The sequence below is a fragment of the Panthera leo genome, chromosome D1 (genome assembly GCF_018350215.1).
Source record: "Panthera leo isolate Ple1 chromosome D1, P.leo_Ple1_pat1.1, whole genome shotgun sequence".
In the NCBI taxonomy this organism is placed as follows: Eukaryota; Metazoa; Chordata; class Mammalia; order Carnivora; family Felidae; genus Panthera; species Panthera leo.
Genome location: NC_056688.1, coordinates 12532612 through 12543247, shown reverse-complemented (window position 1 = coordinate 12543247; position 10636 = coordinate 12532612).

The following is a 10636-nucleotide window of genomic DNA, read 5'->3' as shown; positions in this document are numbered from 1 at the left end:
ATTTCATACCTTGGGTTATAATCCAACACTACATTATTTTGTTGTTCCAGTTGTTATAGCTTTGACCATTGGGAGCTCTTTCAGTTGGCTCCTCTTTGTTTTTTAGTACTTACTTATTTGCTGGCACCATAATATGCTTCAGGTTCATCTTGTACATTCCTTGCCCTGTCCCAGAATCAGCCATTTACTCAAGGAGCCCTGGTTTCTCTTATTGGACAATGGTATTATAAATCAAGATCTGGGCACTCAGTATGTTTGTTACTATTGGAGTGTCTTTGCTCCTAGCCCTTCTCAGAAAACAAAACTCAGAAATACATAGGATACTAACCAACAATACATGCATATATACATACATATATATTTATATGTAGACATACACACACATATATAATCTGAACCAATACTAAGTTAAACATGAATTCATACTAATATTTCTCTTACCCATTATCATTTGGTTCACTCAATATTTTCTCTCTTATGTGTAACTCTCCACTCCAACAATGAAAAATCTGGTTTCTACCAGCCACCATCCATTTGCTTATTTGTTCAATTGTATTATACATATACAATGGTTTCTGAATTGTTAGCAAATAGTACAGTGCTTATAAGCAATTCCTTGTGTCTTTAGTATTAAAGTATCTACAACTCATTTTCAAAATTAATAAGGTCAGCCCCAGCCCCAGCCCCTCGGTGAAGTTACATCATACATTTATAATATGGTTAGATTTTGTCACACTCTGCATTCCATCCTTGGGTCCCTTAGTCTCCTAATTGATTTGTTTTTACATTTTCCATACATTAGGATTTGTTGTTTGTGCTATAATGTTGCCTGGGCTTTTGCATAGTGCCGTGTATCTACCCCTACGCTATCATACAGAATACTGCCCTAAAAAAAATCCCCTGTGCTTAGAATTTTTAGGGCAGTAAAACGATTCTGCATGATATTGTAATGATGGATACGTGTCATCATACATTTGTCCAAATCCACAGAGCAAATAACACTAAGACTGAACTGTGATATAAACTATAGACAGTGTGATTATGTTGTATACATGTAGGTCAACCAAGTCTAACAAATGGACCACTCTGACCAAGAAGGAAGTTTATAATGAGGAAGGTTGTTCATGTGTGGTGGCAGGGGGCATATGGGAAGGATCTATACCTTCCTTTCAAATTTGCTGTGAATTTAACATTGCTCTTAAAAAAGTGTTAAAATTTTCCAAAAACACCAAAAAAAATTCCTGTGCTTCACGTATTTAACCCTTCCCCTAACCCTTGTAAATCACTGATTAGTTTTCCATCTTACAGTATTTCTTCCAGAATGTTTTATTAATGCAACCATCCAGTATGTAGCCTTTTTTTCACTTAGCAATATTTATTTAAGTTTCATCCATGTTCTTGCATGAGCTGATCCATCTTTTTTTATTGCTGAGTAATATTTCACTGTATGACTGCACTACAATATTTTTATCTTTTCACCTATTGAAGGACTTCTTGGTTGCTTCCAGTTTTTGGCAATCTTGAATAAAGCTGCAGTAAACGTTAATGTGGAGGTATTCATGTGGATGTAAGTTTTCAAATCAGATAAATATGTAAATTATGAGGTCTGTGTCTAGACTCATTACTTGCTGGTGGACATCTAAGTTTAGTGCTACTTGTTGCAAAGCCTATCATTTTCCCATTAAATTGCCTTAGTCAAACATTCGTTGATGATATTTGTATAAGTTAATTTCTTTTACTCTTTTTTTAATTCCTATGTAGTTAACATACAGTGTTACATTACTTTCAGGTATATCATATAACAATTCAACAATTCCATATATTACCCAGTCTTCGTCAAGATAAGTATACTCTTTTTTGTTGTTGTTTATTTTTGAGAGAAGAAAAGAGCGGGGAAGTGGCAGAGAGAGAGAGAGGGAGACAGAGAATCCAAAGCAGGCTCCAGGCTCTGAGCTGTCAGCACAGAGCCCAACCTGGGACTCGAACTCACAAACTGTGAGATCATGACCTGAGCTAAAGTCAGATGCTTAACCAACTGAGCCACCCAGGTGCCCCAAGATAAGTATATTCTTAATCCCATTTCCCATTTTACCCATCCCACCACCAACCTCCCCTCTGGTAACCCTATGTTCTCTATAGTTAAGAGTCTGTTTTTTGGTTTCTCTTTTTTTTTTCCTTTGTTAGTTTTTGTTTCTTAAATTCTACATATGAATGAAATCATATGGTATTTGTCTTTATCTGATTTACTTTGCTTACTGTTACACTCTTTAGATCCATACATGTCACAAATGGCAATATTTCATTCTTTTTCCCAACTGAATAATATTCCATTGTGTGTGAGTGTGTGTGTGTGTACACATAAACCACTTCTTTATCCATCCATCTATGGATGGACCCTTGGGCTACCTCCATAATATGGCTATTGTAAATAGTGCTGCAATAAACATAGGGAGGCATATATCCCTTCGAATTAGTGTTTTCATGTTCTTTGGGTAAATACCCAGTAATGTGATTGCTAAATCATAGGGTAGTTCTATTTTTAATTTTTTGAGGAGGCTCCATTCTGTCTTCCACAGCAACGACCCAATTTGCATTCCCACCAAATGTGCACCAGGGTTCCTTCCTCACCATAGCCTTGCTAACACTTGTTCTCTCTTGAGTTGTTGATTTTAACCATTCTGATAGGTGTAAGATGATATCTCATTGTGGTTTTGATTTTCATTTCCCTGATGATGAGTGATATTGAGCATCATTTCCTATGTCTGTTGGCCATCTGTATGAATTCTTTGGCAAAATATCTGTTCATGTATTCTTCCCGTTTCATAATTGGATTATTTGGTTTTTGGTGTTGAGTTATATAAGTTTTTTTAATATATTTTGGATACACTAACCCTTTACTGGTTATGCAATTTGCAAATATCTTCTTTCACTCAGTAGGTTGTCTTTTAGTTTTGTTGGTGTTCCTTTGCTGTGCAGAAGCTTTTTATTTTCATAAAGTACCAATAGTTTACTTTTGGTTCCTTTGCCTCAGTATTCATATCTAGAAAGATGTTATAGCCAATGTCAGAGAAATTTCTGCCTGTGCTCTTCTTCTAGGATTTTTATAGTTTCAGGTCTCACATTTAGATCTTTAGTCCATTTTGAGTTAATTTTTGTGTATGGCCTAAGAAAGAGGTTGAGTTTCATTCTTTTGCAGGTAGCTGTCCAGTTTTCCTAGCGAGATTGTCTTTTTCCCATTGTATACTCTTGCCTCTTTTGTTGAAGATTAATTGACCATATAATTTGGGTTTATTTCTTGGATTTCTATTCTGTTCCATTGATCTATGGGTCTGTTTTTGTACCAATACCATATTGTTTTGATTACTACAGCTTAGTAATAGAACTTGAAGTCTGGAATTCTGCTAACTCCAGTTTTGTTTTTCTTTATCAAGATTGCTTCGGTTATTTGGGGTCTTTTTTAATTTCATACAAATTATAGGATTGATGAAACTATTATTATACTGTATGTTAACTAAATGGAATTTAAATAAAAACTTTAGGGGCACCTGGGCGGCTTAGTTGGTTAAGCATTTGACTCGATTTCAGCTCAGGTCATGATCTCATAATTGTCAGATTGAACCTTGAGTCGGGCTCTGTACTGGGCATGGAGCCTAAGATTCTGTCTCCCCCTCCCTCTCCCCCTCCCCCTCCCCCCACTGGTTCTCTCTCTGTCTCTCTCTCTCTGCCTCCCCCTCTCTCAAAAAAAAAAAACTTTAAAATTTAGGATTATTTGTTCTAATTCTATGAAAAATGCTGTTGATATTTTGATAGGAATTGCATTAAATCTGTACATTTCTTGGGCTGGTATGGATATTTTAATATTTGTTGTTCCAGTCCATGTATGAAATGTCTTTCCATTTCTTTGTGTCATGCTCAGTTTCTTTTATCAGTATTTTATAGTTTTCAGAGTATAGGTCATTCATCTCTTTGGTTATGTTTATTTCTATGTATTTTATTTTTGGTGCCATTGTAAATGGGATTCTTTTCTCAATTTCTCCTTCTGCTGCTTCATTATTAGTGTACAGAAATGCAACAGATTTCTATATATTGATTTTGTATCCTGAGACCTTAGTTCTAATAGATTTGGAGTTTCTATATATATTATCATGTCATCTGCAAATAGTGAATGTTTTACTTCTTACCAATTTGGATTCCTTTTATTTATTTTTGTTTGATTTCTGTGGCTAGGACTTCCAGTACTATGTTGAATAAAAGTGGTAAGAGTGAACACCATTCTCTTGTTCCTGACCTTAGAGGAAATGCTCTTAGTTTTCCCTGGTGAGTATGATGTTAGCTGAGGGTTTATCATATAAGGTCTTTATTATGTTGAGGTATGTTCCCTCCAAACCTACTTTGTTGAGGGTTTTTTATCATGAATGGATGTTGTACTTTGTCAAACGCTTTTTCTGCATCTATAGAAATTATCATAAAGTTTTTACCCTCTTATTAATGTTATGTATCACATTGATTTCTTTGTGAATATTGAACCATCCTTGCCTCCTAGGAATAAATCCCACTTGATCATGGTGAATGATTTTTTCAGTGTATTGCTAGATTCAGTTGGCTAAGATTTTGATGAGGATTTTTGCATTTATGTTCTTCAGAGATACTGGCCTGTGTTTCTCTTTTTCCATGGTGTCTTTATCTGGTTTTGGTATCAGGGTAATGCTGACCTCATAGAATGAATTTGGAAGTTTTCCTTCCTCTTCTGTTTTTTGGAAAAGTTCAAGAAGAATATCTATTAATTCTTCTTTAAATGTTTGGTAGAATTCACCTGTGAAGCCCTCTGGTCCTGGGCTCTTGTTTGTTGGGAGTTTTGTTTATTGTTGATTCAATATTATTGCTAGTAATCACTCTATTCAAATTTTGTATTTTCTCCTGTTTCAGTTTGGGTAGGTTGTATGTTTCTAGGAATTTATTTTCTTCAAGCTTGTCCAATTTGTTGGCATTTAATTTTGACAATGTTCTCTTAAAATCCTTTGTATTTCTTTGGTGTTGGTGGTTGTTTCTCCACTTTCATTTCTTTGAGTCCTGCTTTTTTGAAGAGTCTGGATAGAGGTTTATGAATTTTGCTTATCTTTTCAAAGAACAAGCTCCTAGGCTATTTATTCTATTTTATTGTTTGTTTCTATATCATTTATTTCTGCTCTAATATTTATTATTCCATTTCTTCTCTTGGTTCTGAGTTTTGTTTGATCTTCTTCTAGCTCCTTTACGTACAAGGTTAAGGTATTTGAGATTTTTCTTCTTCAGGTAGGCCAGTATTGCTATAAATTGTTCTCTTAGAACTATGTTTGCTGCATCCTAAAGATTTTAGATTATAGTGTTTTATTTTCCTTTGTCTCCATGTATTTTTTATTTGTTCTTTGATTTTTTGGTTGACCATTCATTGTTTAGTAGCATGTTACTTAACTTCCATGTATTTGTGCTCTTTCCAGATTTTTTCTTATTGATGATTTCTAGTTTCATGGTATTGTGGTCATAAAAGATGCATGGTATAACTTGGATCTTCTGGAATTTGTTAAGACATGTTTTGTGGCCTAATATGTAATCTATTCTGAGGAATGTAGAGAAACGAATGTGTATTCTGCGTTAGGATGGATCTTCTGAATATATCTATTAAATCCTTCTGGTCCAATATGTCATTCAAAGCCACTGTTTCTTTGTTGATACTCTGTTTAGATGATCTATCCATTGATGTAAGCGGGGTGTGAAAGTTCCCTGCTATTACTGTATTATTATCAGTGATTTCCTTTACGGTTGCTATTAACTATTTTATGTATTTGGGTGCTTTCACGTTGGATGTATAAATATTTACACTTGTTATGTCCTCTTGTTGTATTATCCCCTTAATGATTATATAGTGTTCTTTGTTTCTCTTGAAGTCTTTGTTTTAAAGTGTATTTTGTCTTATATAACTATTGCTACCCCAACATTCTTTTCAGATCCATTGGTATGATCAATGTTTTTCCATGCCCCTATTTTCAATTTGCATGTGTCTTTAGGTATGAAATGAATCTCTTATAGGCAGCATATAGATGAGTGTTTTTTGTTGTTTTTTTTTTTATCCATGCCATCACCTTACATATTTGGATTGGAGCATTTAGTCCATATACACTCAAAGTAAATATTAATAGGTATATATATATTGTCATTTTTTTTTTAGGTCTTCTCTGTTCCTTTCTTCCCTTGATCACTTTTCTCACCATAAGTTGGCTTTCTTTAGGGGTGTATTTAGATCCCTTTCTCTATATTTTTTGCATATCTCTTACTGGTTTTTGATTTGTGGTTACCACTACATTTGTATATAACATCTTCAGCATATAGCAGTCTATATTTAGTAGATGGTCACTTAAGTTTACTCCTCCCCACATTACAGGTATCTAGTGTCATATTTTACATGCTTTTATATTGTGAGTTCCTTGGTTATTTTTACTTCTTTTGTGTTTCCTGTTTTTCTTAGTCTTACTTATGGTTTTCCCTTTCCACTCATGTAGTCTCCTTTGACATTTTTTACAGGAGTAGTTTATTGGTCATGAGCTCCTCTAGTTTTTATTTTTCTGAGAAACTCTTTATCTCTCTAATCTGAGTGATAGTCTTTCTTGATAGAGCATTCTTGGCTGCATGTTTTTTTCCTTTCAATACTTTGACTATATTATGCTACTCCCTCTGGCCTGCAAAGTTTCTGTTAAAAAATCTGATGGATTTATGGGGTTCCCTTGTATGTAACTGTTTTTTTCCCTCTTGTTGATTTTAAAATTACTTACATTTTGCCATTTTAATTATTGTGTGTCTTTGTATGGACCTCCTTGGGTTGTTTTGTAGGGGGATCTCTCTACCTCCTGCATTTGAATTTCCATTTCCTTCTCCAGATTTGGGAAATTTTCAGCTATTATTTCTTCACATAAAATTTCTGCCCCTTTTTCTCTTCTTCTGAGATCCTTATTATACAAATGTTATTACCTTTGATGTAGTCACTATGTTCCCTAAGTCTACTCTCATTTTGCATACTTTTTTTTTTTCCTCACCTGCTCAGCTTGATTACTTTCCATTACTCTGTCCTCCAGGTCACCAATTCATTCTTCTGCCTCTTCTAGTCTGCTATTTATTCCATCTAGGGTATTTTTAATTTCAATTACTGTGTTCATCTCTGGTTCTTTTTAATCTCTTTGTTAAGAATTTCACTGATGCCTTCCACTCCTTTCTCAAGTTGAGTATCTTTATGATTATTACTTTAAATTCTCTATCAGGCATATTACATTTTCCATTTTGCTTAGGTTTCTTGCTGTAATTTTTTTCCTGTTCTTTCCTTTGAGACATATTCCACTGTCTCTTCATTTTGTCTAATTCTCTGATGTTTCTGTGACTTAGAAAAGTCAGCCACATCTCCTGCTCTTGAAAGTAGTAGGCAGGGCATACCATTTTGATTAGGTATCCTCCACAGTTGACTGGCCACCAACACAGACCAAGGTCCCACAAAGTACAAAGTCAGAAGACACAGCGTTGGCTTGCACCACCAGTCTTCTGGGGAAGGGGACCCACAGCCCCAGGACTGAGGCAGTCTTGGCTTGAAGGGACATGGCAAGATGTAAACAAGTGGTGAATGTCCATGCCATTATGGTTCCTGAAGGTAGCCATGTATTTATGCTGAGGGGCAGGGGAGAGAGATGACAATTGCCAGCTCCTTTGTTCCTAGTCAAGTCCCTCAGAGAACACTGCCCTCCCAGGACATGCTCTGAGATGAGTAAATAACTCTTTCTCTCCCATGTACCTCAGAAATTTTTCAAACTTCTGCTTTTAATCTATATAGTTACAGGCAGTTTGTCCTGCTGTCTCTGCAAGCGTGGGGACTCAGCTTTCTATGGCCACGCTGGCTCTCCAAGAGACAAGCCCACTGACTTTTAATGTTCCAGGCTTTGAGTCCCACTGGTTTTAAGAACTCAGAAAATTCGTCCACTCTAGTTTTCCAAGCCAAATGCTATGGGGATTCTTCTTCCCCATGAGGGCTTCCCAGTGTGATAATCTGTTTCTTTTTCCTGTGTCCCCAGCTCCCTCCCACTTGTAGATGGCCACTGTTGATTTAGCTTTCCACTATGTCCCACTCTTCCTACTCTCTTCAATGTGGCCTCTTCTCTGCCTTCAGTAGTGGAGTTTGTTTTGCCAGTCTTTGGGTCATTTTCTGGGTTATTTACACTGATATGAGAGTTACCTAGTTGTATCCATGGGGCAAAGTGAGCCTAGGGTTCTCCTACACCATCTTCCCCAGAATTCCTATATAGGTTTACTTTGGGGCTTTCTATTCTGTTCCCTTCAGTGTTTCCATTCCTTACCAATACCACATTGTTTGATAACCGTAGCTTTATACTAGGACTTGAAATAGGGTAATGTGAGTCTTTAAACTTTTTTTTTTCAAAATTGTGCTGTCTATGCTAACACCTTTGCCTTTCTATATAAATCTTAGAATCAGTTTGTCACTATATACAAAGCAACTTTCTGAGATTTAAGATTGCACTGAATCAATAGATCAAGCTGGAAAGAATTGATGTAACAATATTGAGCCTTTCAACCCATTAACTTGGAACATCTTTTTATTCCTTCCATCTGTGTATTGTAGTTCCTCATACAGATCATGTACATATTTTTTAGCTTTATACCCAAGTACTTCACATTTTTTTGGTGCTATTGTAAATGGTATTTTTTTTATTTCAAATTCCAATTGTTAATGCTAGTATATAGAAAAACAAATGAATTTTATATCTTTCATATTCTCCCACCATGCTATATTCACTTGTTCCAACATTTATGTAGATTCTTTAGGTATTTTTTTTTTACATAGAATAACCATGTCATTTGTAAACAGTTTTATTTATTCCTTTCCAATTTGTGTGTGTATGTTTGTTTATTTATTTATTTATTTCTGCACTCTTGGACCTGAAAGAGAGCACTCTTTCCTGTTTTCAGTTGTGAAAGAAAATGTTCAATCTCTCATTATTAAGTATCACTCTTATTTTTTACTCTTTCTGAATTTTCGTTTCAGGTGGGTCTTATATAGACCATAGTGTTGAATTTTGCTTTGTTAAACAATCTGAAAATAGGTTTTTGGGGTTTTTTTTAATTTTAGTTGACACACAATGTTAGATTAGTTTCAGGTGTATGCCACAGTGATTCAACATCTCTATACATTATGCTATACTTTTCACAAGTGTAGTTAGCAACTGTCACCATACAATGCTATTACGATATCATTGACTATATTCTCTATGCTGTAACTTCTATTCATTCCACAACTGGAGAGTGTATCTCCCACTCCCCTTTACCCATTTGCTCATTCCGCTACCCCCTTCCCTCTGGCAGCCATCAGTTCTCTGTATTTATACAACTGATTCTGCTTTTTGTTTATTGGTTTTTTAGATTTCACATATAATTGAAATCATGTTATTTGTCTGAGTCTGACATACTTCATTTAGCATAAGTCCTAGGTCCACCCATGTTGTTGCAAATGGCAAGATCTTCTCCTGTTTTATGCTGCCTAATATTCTAACGTGTGTGGATAGATGTATCCATTCATCTATCTATTGACGCTTTGGTTGCTTCCATATCTTGGCTATTGTAAATAATGCTGCCATAAACATAGGGGTGCATAGATATTGTTGAATTAATATTTTAATTTTCTTTGGGTAAATACTCAGCAGTGGAATTATTGGATCATATGGTATTTCTATTTTTGACTTTTTGAGAAACCCCCATACTACTTTCCACCGCATCTGTACCAATTTACATTCCCACCAACATGCATGAGGGTTCTTTTTTCTACATCCTTGCCAAGGTGTTTGTTTTTTTGTTGTTGTTTTTTACTTTAGCCATTCTGACAAGTGTAAGGTGATATCTCATTGTGGTTTTAATTTGCATTTCTGTGATAGTGATACCACCTTTTCATGGGTCTATTGGCCATCTGGATGTCTTCTTGGAAAAATGTCTGTTCAGGTCTTCTGCCTATTTTTGAATCAGATTGTTTTGTGTTGAGTTGAAGTTCTTCATATATTTTGGATATTAACTCCTTTTTGGATATATCATTTGCAAATATTGAACAATCTGAAAATTGTTAGGACAAATCCATTTATATTTACTGATGTAATTGATATGTTTGGTACTAACTTTGGCATTGTTTTAGGGTATAATTATATATATTTACATCTTTATAATATCTATTTGCTCTTTTATTTTTGAATATTTTTCTGTTACTTAGAGATGTTTCTGTTTTTGTTCTAATGGTTACTTTTATTCCAATCCTTGTGTATAACCCTTTTTGTCACTTGGTTAATGTCTATTGGTCCCTTACCATCAGCAATATTGAAATTAGCTAGTAACATCATTTTTTCCCAACCCTGGCTCTTCCTTATCTGACTTGAAGTAATACCCTTTTACTTCAGTTAATGACTCTCAGTCAGCTACCTAATTCGGCTTTTTCCATCTCTTCCCATTCTCCAACTTTATAGTTTTACTCCAATTACATTAGAATACATAGCCATTGCATACCATACCCTATATCATGTAATCATTAGATTTATGTCTGTGAGTAAATATATATTTTTTCTTA